The sequence below is a fragment of the Physeter macrocephalus genome, chromosome 9 (assembly GCF_002837175.3).
Source record: "Physeter macrocephalus isolate SW-GA chromosome 9, ASM283717v5, whole genome shotgun sequence".
NCBI classification, from domain to species: domain Eukaryota; kingdom Metazoa; phylum Chordata; class Mammalia; order Artiodactyla; family Physeteridae; genus Physeter; species Physeter macrocephalus.
Window position 1 is genome coordinate 34,083,075 of NC_041222.1, and position 15,689 is coordinate 34,098,763.

At 37.8% G+C, this 15,689-nt stretch overlaps 1 long non-coding RNA gene across 2 annotated transcripts in view; it reads left to right on the forward strand.

The window, feature by feature from the left end:
* Positions 1–77: 77 nt before the first annotated feature.
* The window catches only part of LOC114486926 (uncharacterized), a 22,414-nt gene continuing 6,802 nt past the window's right edge, over positions 78–15,689 (forward strand). The window contains exons 1-2 of one of the 2 annotated variants that reach the window (XR_003681368.2): positions 78–144; positions 4,840–5,025. This is a non-coding gene — a long non-coding RNA (uncharacterized lncRNA). Of the gene's footprint in view, positions 205–4,839; positions 5,026–15,689 lie in introns of both variants that reach the window. The other variant, XR_008618153.1, reaches the window with a different exon arrangement.

The following is a 15,689-nucleotide window of genomic DNA, read 5'->3' on the forward strand; positions in this document are numbered from 1 at the left end:
GGTTCAAGCCGGTTGGCGGCCCCGTGGGGGCGGGGCTCGAGGACGTCAGCGCGCTCGCCGTGCGTCAGCACGCAGCCCCGCCTCCCATGGGGACCCGGCCTGAGGAGCAGGGGAGGGAGCTTCGAGACTAAGGCCGTGCGAGAAGTAGGTGGTTTGGAGAATTGGGGGTTTCCAGAAGGCGTTTACTGACTGATCCAAATAAAAGTGAGATATGGTTGTATCAGTGCATTTTAAAAGTAGTTAAACTCCCGATAAGTGTCTGTGCTCGCCCCGCCCAGGAGAGAGCGTGCACTCCGTGAGGGACACATGAAAGGCTGAGTGAATGTCTGCCTGTGGTCCCTTACCTCGTGCACGGGTGTGTAAATTTCTGCGGAGAGCTCTTAATTTCTGTAGTTTCTGCTGACTTGACGAGGTGGTTGGCAAATGGTCACGTGTTCCATGCCTTCAGGACATGATCATGGTTACTAATAATCACTTTGTTTTGTACTGATAATGATGGCTAACTTTGGTAACTAGTACTTTCTGTCTCCTAGGCATTATTTTAAGCACTGTTTCAGTATGAAATCATTCAATTTTCCTAACAACTCCACAGAGAATTTACTACTGAATATCCACTTTACAAAAGAGAAACTGAGGCGTAGGAAGTGAAGTAACTAAGTAAGAGGAAGAACTCAGACAATTGGTGTTAATAAATTAACCCTGCACGGAGGCCATTAGACTAGTGATGTGGCAGCCTACGTAAACCAACCAAAATCTAAGCCTGTAAATGCCTCAGGATTACGAAAACCGCTAAGGACAACGAGTCACAAACCACCAACTAGGCTTTAAAGCTATAGCAAGTCAGTAATTTCCTTGCTTTGCTTCTGCCCTTTTAAAATAAAAATCTCTGCAGCTCCTGTGGCTGGAGTGCTCCTCACCACTTCCAGTTTGGTGGTACCTGAATTGAATCTATTTTTGCTCAAATAAAGTCTGAAAATTTTAAATATGCCTTAGTTTGTCTTTTAACATTGGCCATAGAAGTTGGATGTGTATCCAGTGTCTAGAACAGCGGTCGTCCTCTAGTCAGGCCTTAGGCGTTACGTGTACAACGTTCCTCTTCTACCACCACCTTCTGAATGCCTCCACCCACTACCATCTCCCGCGCATCAGATCCCCTAGATGTGGTCAGCAATGGCTTTCACATGCAGTGTGCTCACATTATAACATCGCAGACACTTCTCCGTCCTCCAGCCAGCGTGTGAAGTGAAACATTACCATTCCTGTTGAAGAGTCTGGTGTGACCACTTTCCCAAACACAGCCACTCCCCAGCTGACCCTGGGTAACCACTTTTCTGAACTTGGTCTCCATCACTGCTATGAATGTCTTTAGATTTATGCTATATTTTTAGGTATTCTTAAACAGCATATAGTATTCTACTATGTTTTCCCTTGTTACTTGCTTTATTTAGTGTTATCTTTGCTAGGTTCATCCATGCTGACACATAAAGATCTGTTTAGTTCATGTACTTTCCTCGCTATGTAATATTCCCATGTAGGGAAATACAATAATTTATATGTGTATTTTTCTGTTGATGGACATTTAAATTGTTTCCAATTTTCAGTATGATTTCTTTTTTAAAAAAATTTTATACAATCTTTAAAGGTTACTTTACATACAGTTATTACAAAATATTGGCTATATTCCCTGTGTTGTACAATACATCCTTGAGCCTATCTTACACCCAGTAGTTTATATCTCTCACTTCCCCACCCCTGTATTGCCCCCTCCTCCCCCTCCACACTGGCAACCATTAGTTTGTTCTCTATACCTGTGAGTCTCCCTCTTTTTTGTTATATTCACTAGTTTGTTGTATTTTTTAGATTCCATACATAGGTGATATCATACAGTATTTGTTTTTGTTTGACTTATTTCACTTGGCATAATGCCCTCCAAGTCCATCTATGTTGCTGCAAATGGCAAAATTTCGTTCTTTTTTATGGCTGAATAGTATGCCCTTGGTTACATGTACCACATCTTCTTTATCCATTCATCTCTTGATGGACACTTAGGTTGCTTCCATATCTTGGCAATTGTAAATAATGCTGCTACGAATACTGGGGTACATGTATCTTTTCAAATTAGTGTTTTTGTTTTTTTCAGATATATACCCAGGAGTGGAGTTGCAGGGTCATATGGTAGTTCTATTTTTATTTTTTGAGAACCCTCCATACTGTTTTCCACAGTGACTGCACCAATTTACATTCCTACCAACAGTGTACCAGGGTTCCCTTTTCTCTACATCCTTGCCAACATTTGTTGTTTGTGCTCTTTTTGGTGATAGCCATCTGACAGGAGTGAGGTGATACCCCAGTGTCGTTTTGATTTACATTTACCTGATGATTAGCAATGTTGAGCATCTTTTCATGTGCCTGTTGGCCATCTGCATTTCCTCTTTGGAAAAATGTCGATTCAGTTCTCCTGCCCATTTTATAATCGGGCTGTTAGTCTTTTTGATGTTGAGTTTTATGAGCTGTTTATATATGTTGGATATTAATCTCTTATTGGTCATATCCATTACAAATATTTTCTCCCATTCAGTAGGTAGTCTTTTCATTTTGTTGATCATTTCCTTTGCTTGCAAAAGCTTTTAAGTTTAATTAGGTCCCATTTGTTTATTTTTGCTTTTATTTCCTTTACTTTAGGAAATGGATCCAAAAAAATATTGCTGTGTTTATGTCAAAGAGTGTTCTGCCTATGTTATCTTCTAAGAGTTTTATAGTATCCAGTCTTACATTTAGCTCTTTAATCCATTTTGAGTTTATTTTTGTATGTGGTGTTAGAGAATGTTCTAATTTCATTCTTTTACATGTAGCTGTCCAGTTTTCCCAGCACCACTTATTGAAGAGACTGTCTTTTCTCCATTGCATAATCTTGCCCTCTTTGTCATAGATTGGCATAATTGCATGGCTTTATTTCTGGGCTTTCTATCCTGTTCCATTGATCTATATTTCTGTTTTTGTGCCAGGACCATACTGTTTGGATAACTGTAGCTTTGTAGTATAGTCTGAAGTCAAAGCGTGTGGTTCCTCCAGCTCTGTTCTTCTTTCTCAAGATTGTTTTGGCTATTCAGGGTCTCTGGTGCTTCCATACAAATTAAAATTTTTTTTTGTTCTAGTTCTGTGAAAAATGCCATTGGCATTTTGATAAGGATTGCATTGACTCTATAGATCGCCTTGGGTAGTATGGTCATTTTAACACTATTGATTCTTCCAATCCAAGAACATGGAATATCTTTCCATCTGCTTGTGTTACCTTCAATTTCTTTTATCAGTGTCTTATAGTTTTTGGAGTTCAGGTCTTTTGCCTCCTTAGGTAGGTTTATTCCTAGGTATTTTATTCTTTTTGATGCAATGGTAAGTGGGATTGTTTCCTTAATTTCTCTTTCTGATAGTTCATTGTTAGTGTATAGAAGTTCCACAGAGTTCTGAGTGTTCATTTTGTATCCTGCAACTTCACCAAATTCATTGTTGAGCTCTAGTAGTTTTCTGGTGGCTCTTTGGGATTTTCTTTGTGTAGTATCATGGCATCTGCAAACAGGGACAGTTTTACTTCTTCCTTTCCAATCATCTGCAAATAGGGACAGTTTTACTTCTTCCTTTCCTATTTGGATTCCTTTTATTTCTTTTTCTTCTCTGATTGCTGCGGCTGGGACTTCCAAAACTATGTTGAATGTAAGTGGTGAGAGTGGGAATCCTTGTCAGTATGATTTCTGTGTCGCTACATCCATTTTTCTTTAGCCTCCAGCATCACTTAATGTAGTTGTCTCCTGTCTTTTTAAAGCTCCCTCTTCTGTGTTTTCCATCAAGCCACTTGATTTTTTTATCCCTCTCTAATTCCTTCTTCTCAGTCTCACTCTTGGGTGTCTCTTGCTTACCCAGTTTAAATGTAAGTGTTCTTTAGGTTCCCATCCTCAGTGTCCACCCCCTCGGACATTTCACAGTTTCTCTAGGTGATCTTATTTCCTGTTCAGGCTTAACTTCACCCTCCAGGGTGATGTCTTTTAACAAAGATAACTCTCTCCATACATCAAACTGCCTCCTGGAAAGCCGCATATTTCTCACTGTCCTCAGCATCAGATCTGTGTTCCTTAGCTTGGCATATAAGCTCCTTCAAGATTTGACTACCTCTTTTGTCTTAACTTCTGGCTACACTTGTTCCTGAATGTCTTCTCTAGACATGTGGACCAGCTTGTAGTTTCTGATGTTCTATCATTCCTGCCCTGGCCTTTACAGATGCTGCTTCTTTACTTAAGACCCTCCTCTTCTGCTTGCTCTTCAGAAAGCTGACACCTGCCTGTTTCCCAGCCTCAGGTTGGGGGACAGCTTCCCTGGGAGGCCTTTCCCTGATCCTCATCTCTCCTCCCCTGCTTGTTTAGTGCCTCACTACTCTGCTCCCTGACATCCCTGTATCATAATACTTAGTGTCTCTGATGATAAGCATCTTTTTAGATAGTTTTCCTTCCATAGACTATAAGCCCTTTGAAGGCAGGGGTGGTGTCTCATTCATCCTTACATTCCCTATGCCTAGCACAGTGTTGGTACAGAGGAAGTGCTGATTAATGACTACTGGAACTTTCTCATCTATTCTCCATGTAAGTCATAACTAGCACCTTGTGGCTACTGCCTACAGATTAACTTCAGGGAAGCTTCATCATATTAATTAATCATCTAACATATTAATTTAAAATGTGTTTTCCTCGAGCTTCCCTATTTTCTGTCTGGCAATCAAGGCTTGCCTGATCATCTCTTCCCTCCTTGCATTTAGTTATGGCTTAATAGTGGCTTTGGTTCTCCTTTCAGCATCTGGTGTGTTCTAGCTTCCCTGAACATGGTGAGCAACAGCTGCCTCCCCACAGCACCTCTGGGATCCTCTGACAAGCCAGATCCATGCCTGGCTCAAGAATGGCTTCCCTGCAGGTACCTGACCTGGGAGGGACATGGCTACTGGGCAGTACAAGACGCGGACTCTCCTCCTTCAGGGTTCTGGTGAGTGTAAGTTTGACTAGAAAACAGTGTATCATTTTACCTCTGATTCCCTGTAGTTGACTGCTGGTCCATCACGACAACATTATATCCAGACTGCCAAGCCATTTTACCTTCCCATGGAACCTCACTGCAGATGCATTCTGTTCATCTCTAACATTCATCTTCTCTGGACCTGCTTTCAGAGCAGTGCGTTTGTTAGATCCAGTCACAGAGCTATGTCAACAACATAGGCTGTCTTATTTTAACTGACATGTGGTCCCCATTTCTTTTTTCTACTCCCTTACTTATGGCTGTTAACAATGGCTCTTTCTCCACTCTTTTCATGTCCCACTAGACTCTGTTGTATGTCCTTGCTCTCTCACCTGAAGAGGATACCTCTTATTTCACCAGGAAAGTAAGGGTTCAGACACACACTTCCTCATCTTCTTTCTGCTAACTCTGGCTGCCTTCCAATCCATGTTCCATGACACAGCCGCCACCACCTCCTCTTCAAATCCTTCTGTGACTTTCCCTTGCTCTTAGGATAAAGACAGACCTCCTCACAGTGGTCTAAAATGTGGAGTCCCAGGCTGGCTGCCGGTTGAGAACTGTTGCCGTTCTGTAAGATAAGGCGCTTGCTTCAGAATGTAAATCATACCTCCACTAGATATATACTGTTTAGTTTAACAGGCAAGACTTTCTCGATGAAAGAAGCAGTGTGTTGACTTGCATTCTAGAGCAAGCTTCTCATCTTGTTGTGCACTGGCACTCTGGGTAGACTAGTCTGCAGGGCAGGGCATCCCCTGGGCATGGTGGAGCATGATCTCTGCAGCCTCGTCTTGCACTTCCTTCCTTTCATTCTCAATCATCCAGCCCACAGTGGCCTCCTTTCAGGCCTGCATACTTATAATGGCACATTGCCCCATGCTGCCCCTCTGCAGGAAATGTCCTTCTGTTTAGTTTGCAACTGATTGATGCCTCCTCATCCTTCTCATCTCTTCTCATGTGTCACTTTGTCAAGAGAGTATCCCCTTAGCTACTCAACTCATCAGATCCCCCTATCATACCTCACATAACACCAGGTACCTCTTGCTTATAGCCTTCATCACATTTCACATCCAGTTTTAGATAGGTGTTTACCATATGGTCCAAGAGGAAGAAATCATGTCTGTTTTGCTTACTCTTGCATCACCAGTGACTAGCACAGTTACTGATAACCTTTGTTAAATGGATAAATGAATGTATCCAATCAATGACCAAGCCCTGACAGTTTTTTTTTATAGGGTCTCTCATACTCCTCCCTTCCGTCTGTGTTGCCATTACTCCAGTTCTACCATTTATTATTTTATACCTGGATTACAATGATTGCTTCGGAGAATAGCATGTCTTCCTATCTTCCTCCCTACAACCTCTATTACACCTCCTAAGGTTCTTGGGTTATGCCATTGCCCTGTTCTAAACCGTCCATGACACCCATTGCCAACACAATACAGCCAAACTCTTACGATTGACATTCAAGACCCTCCATAATTTGGCTTTAATTTCACTTTCTAGACTTTTAAAAAAATAACTGGATCTAATTGTCTCTGCATCTTTGCTCCCTTTCATATCTACCTATTACATTAATTTTTTTTTCTAGTCAATCTATTTTACACCTCCTTCTCTGGGAAAACTTCACTGAGAATCCAAGCAAGATATGGATCCCTTCTCTCCCCTGAACTTGTAAACAGTTTAACAAGACATATGTGGAACTGCCATAAGGCATCTACATCTTATCTCCCTCTCTGGTGTCTAACCTCCCTGAGAACAGATGTACATCTCTATGTTCTGTGCAGTTCTCAGCACAGTATTATACATATACTAAATATTTGGTAAATGAACGAATAAGTGAATGAGTCACCATGAGAAGTGTATCTCTCATTCTTTCTCTCTTTTTCCACTTTCAAGTTTCTTTAGTTAGTTTCCTTAGACAAAAGGTTTCTTCATAGCTACGCAGTGTCCAAGCTCACAGAGTGTTGCAAAAGGCTGCTAAGAGCATCCCTCCACCACTTGAGAATAGCTTGCTCTCCCTCTCAAGTGGAGAGAGCAGAATTCAATATTTATTAAGTGCCTTTGTTCAGTTAGCATTTAGAGGCACTCAGGGCATCAGTGCTCTACACTCAGTGAAATGCCTATTTTGTTTGTAATTTTCCTTTGTGAATAACAGCTATCTACAAAGATGTTTCGTTACATTTTCCATCCTTTTAGATTCATCAAAAGCATTTTAACTATGTAGAAGCAGAAAATGAATAGAAAGAACTTTGAATTACATTTAATAAAAGTTTAGGGAGATCTTTGTGGTACATTAGTGAACTTATTTGGGGAAACTTTAGCCACGTAAATTGTGTTGGAGAGGCGCCAAGAGTTCAAGAATTCTCAAAATTTGAGTACACAATTGCCTTACATGTAGGCATGGTGGCATCCATCTACATAACAATGATTTGGAGGATGTTGTATTAGTCAGCTCTTGCTGTGATAATGCTTTGGAACAAATCGCCCGAAAACTCAGTTACATAAACAAGAATTTATTTTTCTTGGGCCTATGGGCTAGCTGCAGTGGCTCTCTTTTAGACTTCTAGATGGCTGCTTTTGCTCCATATTTTGGGTCAGTTTGAGGTCTGTCCCACACATCTTACTCTGGAGCCCAACTGTGAGGCCACAGCTCCCAGGCCCTGTCTTCTTACAAAGTTCACTGAAACTTAAGAGGTGAGCCCAACCGTACAAGCCCATTCAAGGCCTCTGTTGCTCATTTAAGGCCATCATGTCTGCTCACACTTCATTGTCCAAAACATGTCACAGATCTAAGTTGTATTTATAGGATATGTGTATTTGTTTAAAGTTGGGTGCTCTCACAGAAGAATATTGCATTTTGGACAGTGTTACCTTAGCATTTTCACTGGCATTTGCAAACGTGATAAACGTCATGTGAACTTTTTCACCTTTGAGAACTTTTTGAAATTGTGGGACAATTTCTATGGGAAAAAGAGGAAGGTACACTTTAGAACTCAACTATAGTTATGGCATTGTTGGGAGAAGAATTAATGATGATAAGGTCAATACAAATGAAAGATTTGGGATTCACATATTCATCATGAACATCAGCATTCTACAGAACATTCTTGGAGAATTGTGATGCTAGCTTTATGTGATTTCTATCATAAATCATTATAATTTGACAAAGCCACTTCAGTAAAACATACATCATACAGTACATCACATTTTAGTTTTTCCTACCACTCCACAACTTATCATCAATACTGTACCATAACACAGACACAGAAACAGAAACTGGGTGAATTCATTGTTAGCAAACGGGCTTCACAAGAAATACTAGTGGAAGTTCTTCAAATGATAGCAGGCAGTAACTCAAGCCATAAAAACAAAACAAAAAATGCTGACTAGAGCAGTTGTGTAGGGAATTATAAAAGATAATGTAATTTCAAATTTCTTCTCCTTTCTTCTCTTAACTAATTTAAAAAGTAAGTATATAAGCAATAAGATTATATTTGGATTGTTCTGTATATAACATAAAGAAATGTTATATATTTGATGATATGGCACAAAGAAGGCAGTGAGAACAAAGCTGTATTAGAATAAAAATGACACTAGATCATAACCTGAATCCACAGGAAGAAAGGAAGAGAACCAGAAATGGTAAATAAATAGATTAACCCAACAAACTCTATAAATATTTATTTGCTCTACTTTCTTCTCTAAGCTCCTTTAAAAGATAAGCTTGTGTGAAGTAATAATTATAATAATATGTTGTTAAGTATGTAACATATATAAATGTAATAAAAACAAAAAAGAGGGGAAGTAATACAGCTCTATAAAAGTACAGTTTCTGTTTCTCACTGGAATAAAGTTAGTATAAATCTGAAGAGATTCTGAGAAGATGTATTACATAAGCCCTAGAGAAGCCATTACTCAAAAAATGTGGTTAAAAATCATTAAAGGAATTAAATGTTACAGTAGAAAATATCCATTTAATATAAAAGGAAAATGGAGGAAAACAATAACAAGAAAACAAAAACATGAGACATGTAGAAAACAAAAGGTAAAATGATAGACATAAATAAATCCTACCATATAATAATAAAAATGAAATGTAAATGAATTAAACAGTACAATCAAAAGAAGGCAGATATTGTCAAACTGGGTTTAAAAGAGTGTTTTCTATAGGAGACACTCCTTGGATTCAAAGGTCTAATGTATACAAAGTAAAAGGATGAAAAAATATAAATCATGCAAATAGCAACCATAAGAATGCTGAAGTAGCTATACTAATACCAGAAAAAATAGACTTTAAAACAACAACGAAAAGTTACTAGATATGAAAAGGGACATTTTATGATTAAAAAAAAGGGAAGATACAAAAATTATTAACATATGTGCCCTGAATAAAATAAAACCAAAATACAGGAAGAAGAAAATACCAAAATACATGGAGAATTGAAGGAAGAAATAGATAATTCCACAACATTAGGTAGAGGCTTCAGTACTCCACGGTCAATAATGGATAGAACAATTAGGCAGAAGATCAACAAGGATATAGAAGACTTGGACAACACTATGAATTAACAAGATCTAATAAATGTCTATAGAACACTCAACTGAACAGTAAAATACACATCCTTCTCAACTACATGTGAAACCTTTTCCAGCATAGATGACATGCTAGGCTATAAGACAAGAGATTTAAACCCACATACATTCTGGTGGGAATGTAAAATGGTGCGGCCATTTAACAAAACAGCTGGACAGTTCCTCAAAGTGTTAAACATAGAGTTACCCTATGACCCAGCAGTTCCACTACTAAATATATACTTAAGAGAAATAAAAGCTTATTATCTGCACAAAAGCTTGTACATGAATATTCATAGAAGCATGTTTATAAAAACAAAAGGTGGAAATAATTCAAATGTCAATCTGATAAATGAATAAACAAAATGTGGAATATCCATACAATAGAGTAGCATTCAGCTATAAAAAAGAATGAAATATTGATCCATGTTACAACATTGAAGAACCATGAAAGCATTATGTAAAGTAAAAGCAGCCACTCACAAAAGACCACATATTGTATGGTCCCATTTATATGAAATGCCCAGAATAGAGACAGAAAGTAGATTAGTGGTTGCCTAGGGCTGAGAGGGTTGAGGAGAATGAAAAAACCTTGTTAATGTGTAATGGGTTTTTTTGTGGGGGGACAAAAATCTAAAATTGGATTGTTGTGATTGTTACACAAGTCTTTTAGTGGTTACACTAAGAACCACTGAACTGTATACATTAAAGCGTTGAAATTATGGTATGTAAATTACATTCCAATAAAGCTGTTAAAATTATGATAATTTTGTATTTATAAATTTGAAAATTCATGCAAAATTATAAATTCTTAAAAAATGCAACCTAACAAGACTAACCCAAGAAAGAAAATATATCTAAAAAAATCTATATCTACTCAAAAAGTTGTTTGTATAATTAAGTACCTTTACAGAAAATGATTTCTAGGGATAAATGGCTTTCCAAGTAAATTCTTCCAAATATTTAGGGAAGAAATAGTGGTAATCCTACATAAAAATCTTCCAGGAAACAGAAAAGAATATATTGCTCAGAATTTTTATAAGCCCAATATAAGCTTCAGATCAAAACTAAAAAGAATATTACAAGAATAGAATCACAGGCCAGTTTCTCTTTTGAACATGCATGCAAAATGTGTAAACAAAAGCACAAACTCTATCCATGGTATGTAAAACAATAATATATCACAATCAAATTGGCTTTATTCTAGTAATGTAAGGTTGGTTTAATGTTCAAACATGAAACTGATCCCAGGAATGAATTAGAATGGGAAAAAAAGTCATTTAAAAAAGAAGTCTTGGGAATTCCCTGGTGGTCCAGTGGTTAGGACTTGGCGCTTTCACTGCTTGGGGCCTGAGGTTCAATCCCCAGTCAGGGAACTAAGATCCTGCAAGCCATGAGACAGGGCCCCCCAAAAAAGAACAAAAGAAGTCTTAACCAGGAGAAGAACAAGATTGAATAAACATAACAGATAACACCTTATGAAAAGTAGGTGAAGATTATGGAATATTCTAAAATTTAAAAAAAAAGAAATTGTTAAAGATTCAAGAGGATGTGACAAATATTGTACATAGGCAAAAAATAAAATAAAATAAAATATACAAATGATGGGAGCCCCTAAAGAAGAAAATCAAAGCAAGGAAACAGAACAAATACCAAAAAAATGATTCAAGAAACTTTTCTGAACTAATAATAACAGTAATAATAGAAACTGCATATTGAAAGAGTACATCACATGCCTGAGACAATTAAGCCTGAAGAACCAACACCAAAGTATATTCTAGAGAAATTTTTAGACTTAAAAAAAGAAGTGAGCTTGGAATTTTAATCCCAACATAACTTTCACTTATAATTGGAGACAGGCCGCCTGTTATCAACATACAAGAACTCAACGTATCTTAATTACATAAACCCTGAAAGAATATATCAAAGAATAAGCATCATACAATCAAAATGACTAGAGGCAATCAGTGTAAGAACCGATGATGAGAAGTAAGAATATAGTTATTATAGAATTAGAACTAAATGAAGGTTAAAACGGAGAGAGTATAGTATATAATGGCAATATGCTCTGGCAATGGAGATGTCAGTCCTTTAAATGAGAGAGAAAGATTGAACAAATGCCAAATGAAGTTAAAACTGTTTTCAATAAACGTATTGTTTACCAAACATAATATTAGAATTTCTGTCCTGAGTCTATTTTGTAATATGGAATAGAACAAATGAACAATTATGAAATAGTCTAATTATAACACCCCTTGTGAACTTAGAACTAGGGTTCTCAGGGTGGGAAGAAAAGGAATACAGAAGTAATATAGAAGAGGTTAACTAAAAACTGCAGTGCTGAATTTGAATTAGAATTACCTGTACTAATAAGGTATTTTAATGATATATATATTTATACATATATTTAGATTACACATGTAGATAGTTAGGCCTATGTCTATCTATAGATACATATTAACGTATATCTGTACTATATAATTATATATGACTATATATGTGTATACGTGCACATGTACACATACAAAAATACATACATACACATTCTATCTCTGTTCATTGACTAGGCCTAGAAATAATGACCAAAAAAATAGCAAAAATCATCCATAGGGTCCAGATTGTGGTCTAGAAAGCTGATTTCAGGTCTGGATCATTTGTGTGAGATGAACTTGGAAAATCTTGTGATACCAAATAACAAGAAAGTTATCAAAGACTACTAGGGTTATTTCAGAAGGACTTAGCCAAAGGTAAAGAGGTTCTCAGTGGACAATGGAGCAATTTGAGCATCAATAAGGATAATAATTACAATGAATTGAAACTCATCAACTGTGTTTAAATCCATGGGTTTCTATGGATATAAAAAAAAGTCAACTTGTGAGTATAATTGGGAGAAAAATCATTATAATGAAAACTGATTTTTAAAAAGGCAGTGATGTAGTGAGGTAGGGGAAGAAACAAGCCTGTATCCTGCCTTTCCACTATGAACTGTACCACTGTGTAACCAAATTGTAGATGAGGAGATAGATCTCTTCATGGACGTATTCCAACCAATAAATGAAAAAGAAATGATCAACTTAGAATATCATAATTTTGCAATCTGTGATGAGTTAACAGATCTAGACACTAAGTATCAGGGGCTGCTAACATCATAAAAGGAGAAGAGCTAGATGTTGCCTGCTTCCTGATGAAATAATACACCACAGACTATAGTCTTCCCAAAAGGATTGATCAGTTTCCCATTTTGCAGGAAATAGGACAGAGGAATGTGTTGAGCTGCACCATGGACATGTACTCAGCAAAACCCATATTGTGGGAAACTACATGTCAGCAGGTAAATTGAAGGGCAATAAAAGGATGGAAAAGCAACCTGTAGATTAAAAGAGAAAAACTCATTATTTAAAACTGGGCAAAACTAAAGGATGCTGTCTAGGGAGGCAGACTTGGGTGATACATCTATAAAGAAATTTAAGGAAGAGCCAATTATAAAAGTCAGGAAAATGATTACTTTGGGGAAGAAAGGAATTATAATTGGATCAGGACAGATGGAGGGGCTTTAGGCAAAGTTCTATTTCTTCACCTGGGTGTCAGTTAAAATGGTATTTGCCTTGTAATATTAAGCTATAAATTTGTCTTATGTGGTTTCCTGAATCTGTTTTTATTTTATGATAGAAGTGTTTTTAAAAAATCAAACACCTAGGAATAAATATAATGAAAAGTTTACAAAAATTCTACACAGAAAACTGAGAAACTTTATTGAGAGAAATTAAATCGTATTTAAATAAATGAACAGATATATCATAGTCATTGATTGCAAGGCTCAACATTGTAAATCAATAATCTCCACACTTTCTACAGATTTAATGCAGTAGGAAAATCAATAATCTCCGCACCAAAAAAAAATCTCCGCACTTTTTACAAATTCAGTGCAGTAAGAAGCAGAATCCCTTGAGTGTGTGTGTGTGTGTGTGTGTGTGTGTGTGTGTGTGTGTGTGTGTGTGTGTGTAAACTGACAAGCTGAATCTAAACTTTATGTGGAGATTCTTAGGACCAAGAAATAGTAAGATATGAAAAACAAGAACAAAGCTGTAGGACTTACACTGTCAGACAACAAAACTCATTAAAGCTATGATAACTAAAACAATGTGGTGTTGACACAATAGAGATAGAGCAATGGAACAGAAAGGTTTGGACTGTGACTCATATATATGGTCACTTTGTTTATACTGTGACTCATATATATGGTCACTTTGTTTATGACAAAGGTGAAAGTACAATGGATAAAGGATTTTTTTTTCAATAAATGGTGATGTGTCAGTCTTCATATAGAAACAATTAATTTTGACCCTTATGTCAACTCATATACAAAAATCAATCCCAGATGGATTGTCAATCTAAATAATCAACAAAATAATCACTGAAGAGTGAAAAGACAAACCAAAGAATGACAGTTCTTTTCAATATCTGTTTCTGACAAGACCTTGGTTCCAGTTTGTATCAGAACCCAATAAGAAAAAGACAACTTGACAGAAAAATGGACAATACTTGAACAGGCATGTCAAAAAGAAGAATATCCAAAATAACCAAAAAACCTGAGAAGGTGCTCATCCTAATGAGGGAAATGAAAGTTAAGTAATTAAATTAATTTAATTAAAACAAACATTAATCAATCAGGGAAATGCAAATTAAAACCATAATGTAACACTGCTATATGCCCATCGATATGGCTAAGATGAAAAAGAGAGCTGATGAGGAGGTGCAGCATCTGGAACTCCATGCACTTCCGGTGGAGCAGTAAACTGATATCAGCGCTTTACAAACTGCTGGCAGTACTGTGGAAAGCTAAACAGATGCATAGCCTGTGACCTGGCAATTGCACTCCTAGTGTATCCTTAGCAGATGTGTGTACATATGTGTCCCAAAAGACGTGCAGAAGAGTGTTCAAAGAAGCACTATTCATATAGCCCCAAACTAGAAATAACCCAAATGTCTTCCAAGAGGAGAATAAATAAATTGTGGTAACTTCAATACAATAGAATACGATGAAAGTGAATGAACTCTTGCTGTATACAAAAATATGGCTGAATCTCACAAATTTAATGTCGACTGGAAAAAGCCAGATACAAAGGAGTACATATCATACATTGCTTCATGACACATTACCACAAAATTTAGCAGCTTAAAGCAACACACATTTATGGTCTCAGTTTCTGTGGGTCAGGAATCCAGGTGTGGCTTAGCTGGGTGCCTCGGCCTCAAGGCTGTAATTGAAGTGTCAGCTGGGGCTGTGGTCTCATTTGAAAACTCAGCTGAGGGAGGATCTGCTTCCAAGTGTACTTATGTGGTTCTGGACAGGATTCACTCCTAATAAGCTCTGGACTGAAGGCCTCAGCTCCTCACTGGCTGTGGGGTGGTGACCTCCTTTAGTTCCTTGCCACACACGTCTCTCCCTAGGTCAGCTCGTAACAGGGCAGCTGTCTCCCATCAGAGGGAGAAAGTGAGAGAACAAGGTAGGGCTTTCGTCAGCTAATCTTGGAAGTGCCATCCCATCACTTTTGCCACATTCTATTTAGAAGCAAGTCTCTAGTTCCAGAGGGGAGTATAGCAAAGACAGTAATACCAGGGCGTAAAGGTCATTGGGACTCATTCAGAAGCTGCCTACTACATGATGTGATTCCATTTTTGAAGAGCTGAAACAGGTGAAATAAATCCATGGTGATAGTAAGTAGGATTGTGGTGAATACTGACAGGGCTCTGGGTTGCTGATAACGTTTAAAGTTTTGAAAGTGAAGATCTGGTCCCACAGATGTACTTTATAAAAATTCATTGGTGCTTCTGATTTGTGCACTTTTTCTGTGTATGTTACATTTCTATTAAAAAATTTACTTTAGGGGCTTCCCTGGTGGCGCAGTGGTTGAGAGCCCGCCTGCCGATGCAGGGGACGTGGGTTCGTGCCCCAGTCCGGGAAGATGCCACATGTCGCGGAGCGGCTGGGCCCGTGAGCCATGGCCGCTGAGCCTGTGCGTCCGGAGCCTGTGCTCCATAACGGGAGAGGCCACAACAGT